The 5,647-nt window shown below is 39.9% G+C and overlaps 1 long non-coding RNA gene across 1 annotated transcript in view; it reads right to left on the minus strand.

Moving 5' to 3' along the window:
• Nucleotides 1-1,446: 1,446 nt before the first annotated feature.
• Nucleotides 1,447-5,647, minus strand: part of LOC140927128 (uncharacterized) — a 15,930-nt gene continuing 11,729 nt past the window's right edge. The window contains exon 3 of the long non-coding RNA XR_012164533.1: nucleotides 1,447-2,871. This is a non-coding gene — a long non-coding RNA (uncharacterized lncRNA). The remainder of the gene's footprint in view (nucleotides 2,872-5,647) is intronic.

The following is a 5,647-nucleotide window of genomic DNA, read 5'->3' on the forward strand; positions in this document are numbered from 1 at the left end:
CCAAATTTGCCAATTTCGCAAAATGTCATTTTCGTAAGACCCCAATTATCGACATGCCTCTTTTATCATCCGGTGTTAATTAGGTTTAGGGTGATAAATATGTTATAAATTCTTGTCAAATTTGCCCTTTTCGTAAACAAAGAAAAGGTAAAAAAGCTAAAAGGGAGAACTCGCCATTTTCACATCTTCTATAATAGACCTTGTTTTGCATAAGCAGTCCTTAATTTCTTTTGGGACGACTGTAATACCCAGGGAAAATTAAGTGTAAGGTTATGGAAAATCTTTGGAGGGCAAGCAAGGCGTGTGGGAGATGTGCAAATGGCGGATGAAGAGTAAAAAATCACGTTTCCTGCTCCACTTCCACATTTTCCATAATGCATGCACCTTATTTGCCCCCCCCCCCCCAAATTTTGCATAACCACTGTTTTCAATTTCTCTTGGGACGACTGCAATATCCAGGAGAAATGAAAACAAAGGTTATGCAAAATCTTCGGGGGCAAATAAGGTGCATTATGGGAAATGTGAAAGGGCGTATATTACATTTTTTTTTAAAAAAAAGCTAGTTTGCCTTCGTCTTCATGACTATGCACGTTTCCGATAATGTATGCCTTCCCTACTTTAAGAGATTCTTCCCAAAAAGAACTGAATTGGGTCCTTACTATACTACTTAAGTAAAGATGAACAGTTTTTGAATCAAACGCTAGGGCCGTTTGTTCCTAGTATAAACTAGGAAAGTCAATATTTAGGTCAGGTCACGTCACGATGCCTATTACCGCTAAGCCAATTAAGGCCTCGCTTATATGTAGAAACGTTGTCCGGGGTATAAGGGTCACTCTCCTTCTTTAGCCGCCCTGAGCACCAACGTTTTATAAATTTACGCTCGGCTATAAGGGTGCCGCGCGTAGACCGCTCACCCTTTTGATCGTAGGGGGTCAACGTTTCTCCACACGAACACTTTGAACGCATGCGCGATCGCTGCTTTACACAATCAGAGCATGCGCGCGCGCTATTAGCTTGGGCAAAGGGGTCAGTTTTATTCTCAGATAACTGATCGCTAAAGGAAGAGAGAACCTTTTTCCCGGGACAATTATTCTTGATATAATTGGGGCCTATAAAGTCAGTGCTAACTTCGCTTCCCCACCAACCTACAGCCTGTGGTCAAGAAGAGTACGAGGGCATGCAGGGGGACCTATTAAAGGGTGGATGGACTCGTTATAAATACAATGGCCATCCACCACAGGCACTGTCAAACCCCCAGTTATAGATGAATATAAAAGCAGCTCTGAGTCAGTCTTACTATAAAATCGTTCCTTTCTCATTCATGTCTTGATACCCCTGTATCCTGAGAAAAAAGGAAGTGCAATAGAGATAACATTCCCCAGAGGTTTGCATCTATAAGCAAACATCCAGATACTGTAAATATGAGAGGAGGACAATTGATTCAGGAAAAGTTCAAGATCTGTTCATTCAAAGAATGCTATTTTCTTTTAAATTTTCAGTTTATAGCTGAAAAAAAAAATCTATGTGATACATTGTATGCCATTTTCCCAGTAAGTTAATACAATATGTTTGGTACGTGATTTCACCAGCCTTTGTGACGGTGATACGTGGAAATAATAGCAACACATGCACAACTGCTGAAGAGACGTTATACAAAAAATACCAATTTATAAAATAAAATCGGACCATACTCATGAGCACTTAATTTTGCACATTTATTTTAGTCGCTTTATACCATGCACTGAAGACGAGGGAGAACCCCACCTAAGATCTAAATTGAAGGAATCCATCCCAAGTACATAATGATAATAATAGTTCGTGTTTACAGTGTATTATTTGGGCTGTCATTAAGAGCTGGGAGGCCGGGAATCTCATCCGGCTACTATGAATGTGGTCCCCAGCTACTTTCATACAAAAATAGAAGAAAAATAGAATAAAAAAAAATCCCTAGCCGTTTGATTCCCCGCCTTCTTGTGGCATTTACCCGGCAACTTGAAATGTAAGTGACGACCCTGGAACTATTAGGTAACCTCAAACCTAGTTATTTATTTAACTTGGGCTTGGGTAACATTCCTATTGAATGAAATACAGGTAAGAACTTAAAAACTTACTTAGGTCCAGGTTTCCATGTAGGAGTTACCATAAATCATTATATAACACTCCCATATCTTTTATATCCTAGATGCCATGATAAACCATAATAGGGAATTTTTTTATGGTTGACATTTATGGGTAGGATACAAATTTCAAAGTGAAATATCAGGAAAATGTCTCGAAAGAGTAAAAAATGCTAGCAAATAAAAAAGGAAAGCACCTAGCATTTGCCTTCCCAATTAGTACCATTTCATGTAAAGTCTCTTCTAAATGGTGAGGAGAGCAAATATCCCAGCCGTATGAATTCTTGCCTTAAGTTTGTTAATTATTTGACACTTGATTTAATAATGAACAATGAATGACAAAAATTGGAGGAATCACGCCCATAAATTTATTTTTCAGAAAAAATACTATCTTGAATTTGGAGCAATTTAATAAAAGTTGGTTAAAAAGTCAAGGTGTATCTTTGAAAATTACCTGACTCTTATGAGGAGCCCAACATTTAAGTAAAGATACAATTTTTTTCCTTTTGACTGCCTACCATCGTACTGACAAGTACTAAACATTTACAGATCTTTATGATTTGATCCCTACCCTTATCCTCTTTCCTAATGTTAATATCAATACTACAAAACGTTGATTTACTGAACCAAATATCATGACGCAATTGTTTTCTCTTTCTAGTTCCTTAATTTGTGAAAATACTGTTCTGTGACAGGGTTCTGTCCATGGAAAACCTGACCTCTGTTCTGAATAGAGCATCTTTAGGTACAAAATCTGCAAAGATAATGGATCAATATTAGGACCTGTTGGTACTTCATTTGGCAGTATGGGGTTGGTGGTCTGAAGCATTTGACAATGGGGTACTAAAGTGACTTATCCACCTGTGGCTGAAAATTCCCACCTCTAGACCCACCACTAAATGTAGTAAAAATGGAACTTGCATTTTGTGTCTGACAAAATCAAAATACCCAGCCTCTTACCTCCCTTCCCCATAACATAACTGTTAATGATAAATTCCATGTGACACCAACTCTTTTACATTGCTCCCATAATCAACTAGGGATCCAAAAACATCAAAATTTTCCAGTAAAGACCTATAAAAAGAACTTTCTGTAAGGTACGGCCTCTTGTTATATCCTACACTACTCTTGCAGTATGTGTGATGTTTCAGATTTTTTCTAACATAGCAGCCGTGAATTCAATATAATAGAGCAGAACTTATTTGCCTATCAAGAAACCTCTCAAATTCATCTGAACTTGAGTTCCATTAAGAGAACAAAAGAAATAAAAAGCAAAGGTCATCTTTCTGCCATTAGCCCTTCCAAGGGTTAAATGTTTTGCTAAACTTGAAAATGTTTTGTGGCAAAATAAGACCTAGTCTATAATAAAGGCGTTAATTGGTAAGGTACGGTGGAAAACGTAGGCAGGAAAGCCTTGAACACGTAAGCAGGTACGCAATGTCTGACACACTTCCACTTCAACTTTAACCGATTGCTGCCGAGTCAAAGTCACTATATGAGGAAACTGGGCTACTCAATTGGTCCAGAGAAGAAACCACATTCTTTGACGATACAGCAGGGTACTAAGGTTACACCCTTGCTCCTGTTATTTCATTATTGTGCTCAACTACTTTCTGCATCTGTTCCTCGACAGCCTAAATAAGTGGGGTCTACCGAATCAGCCTAGTCAGAGCAGAAGACAACCTATGCAAGATCTTACCAAGCTTGGATTTGCAGACGACCTAGCACTTTTAGCAGGACTAGAAGAGGTTGGTAGAACTTGCTGTCTACAAATTAATTTCATTAGGTGCTTCTACTCATCATTGGGCAGGGGGACAGTGATGAAAAGCCTGACCTTGAGCACGATCAAAATCTGAGGAACCTCCTTGATCATTGCAGAACGAGAAATATCAAGCTGAACAAGAAGAAGTTCCATTTGAAGTGCAGTGAAGTGTCATTCACCGGGCATGTAATGTGACAAGGAATGGGCTTAAAGCAGATCCTAAAAAAGTCAAAGCACTTATTAAGATGGAGTGACTGGCAGAGATTCATTGGGCTTGTGAAGTATCTGTCTAAGTTCCTACAAGACCTATCAGAACTGTGTGAGCTACTGTGCCATCTAACACATAAGAAAGCTGAGTGATATTGGACTCACGAACAGGAAGATGGCTTTGAGAAAACTAAAGATGCTGTCTCCAAAGCACCAGTACTCAAGTACTTCAGTAAGAGTGACCAAACGAAGGCTACGGAGATGCATCTAGAGATGGACTTGGCTTTGTACTGATGCAGCTAGGCCAGCCAATGCAAGCAGAGCACCCACAATGGCAAAAAGGAAGTAGGTCTTCAGCTCTTCGGCATGGAACACAACCATCACCATGTGTATGTTCGGAAAGTCATCCTCTGGACATATCACAAACTATTAGTCTCCATTTTGCAGAAGCCTCTGGTATCAGTTTCAAGAGACTACAGCACCTACTGTTGCGGCTTCAACAATATGACTGTGAAATACGCTACAAGCCTGGCAAGGAGACGCTGCTAGCTGATACCCTGTCAAGAGCTTATTCAGAGGACTATGAGTGATCAGCCTCAAAATCAGAGGTGGAGTGCATCCATGCCACTCACTTCCTTCCTGTTCCAGACCACCAGCTTAACGAACTTCAGAGAGAAATGGCTTGTGATCCAACTCTACAGTTTGTAAAGAGAGCAATCTTGGATGGTGTCCCAGATACAAAGAATGAACAACCAGCAACCATTCACCAGTACTGTATTTCCTTGAATAATATTGCTTTTTTCGCACAAAAAGGGGGCAATTATTCGAAAGAAGGTGATTATTTGAGGGAGCCAATTATCTCAATATTGCTCACTGGAAGTCGTGTCCTAAATATTGTGTTTTATTTTTCCATTAAATCAAAAAATAGTCATGCCAAATAAACTGATCATGGGCTTTTAAAGTGTTCCAAATTTAGTTCCTTGACTAATATTTTCAGGGCTTGAATCGTCACTGATCAGTTTTGCTGAATCTCATTGCACTTCAATTTGACAGGGGGGGGATAAAAGGAAGAGAAGATGGTGACTGGTGAGAGGGGCAGGGGAGGGGCGATTATTCGAAGGAGGCGATTATTTTAAGTATTTCCAGCAAACGGGGGTGTTAATTCGGGGGAGGCAATTAATCAAGGGACGGCTATTATTCTAGGAAATACAGTACTTTGAAATCTGAGATGAGCTCTCAGTACATGATGGTGTAATATTCAAGGGTCAGCGATGCATCATACTACAGACCCTGAGGAAAAAGATCAAGCAGAAGCTACACAACTCCCATATCGGGTTGCTAGGCTGTTTATGCAGAGCACGGGAGACAGTATACTGGCCAGGCATGAATGCTGAAATCACTGACTACATCCAGAAATGTGACGTCTGTATGTCACTTCAGAGTAACCAGAGTAACTAGACCAAACAACCACTTAGCCAACATCAAGGCCGGCTGGGAGAAAGTTGCCACTCACATCTTCACTCTTGATGACAAGAATTATCTCTGCACAGTACACTATTAC

This window comes from Porites lutea, chromosome 2 (genome assembly GCF_958299795.1).
Source record: "Porites lutea chromosome 2, jaPorLute2.1, whole genome shotgun sequence".
Taxonomy (NCBI): domain Eukaryota; kingdom Metazoa; phylum Cnidaria; class Anthozoa; order Scleractinia; family Poritidae; genus Porites; species Porites lutea.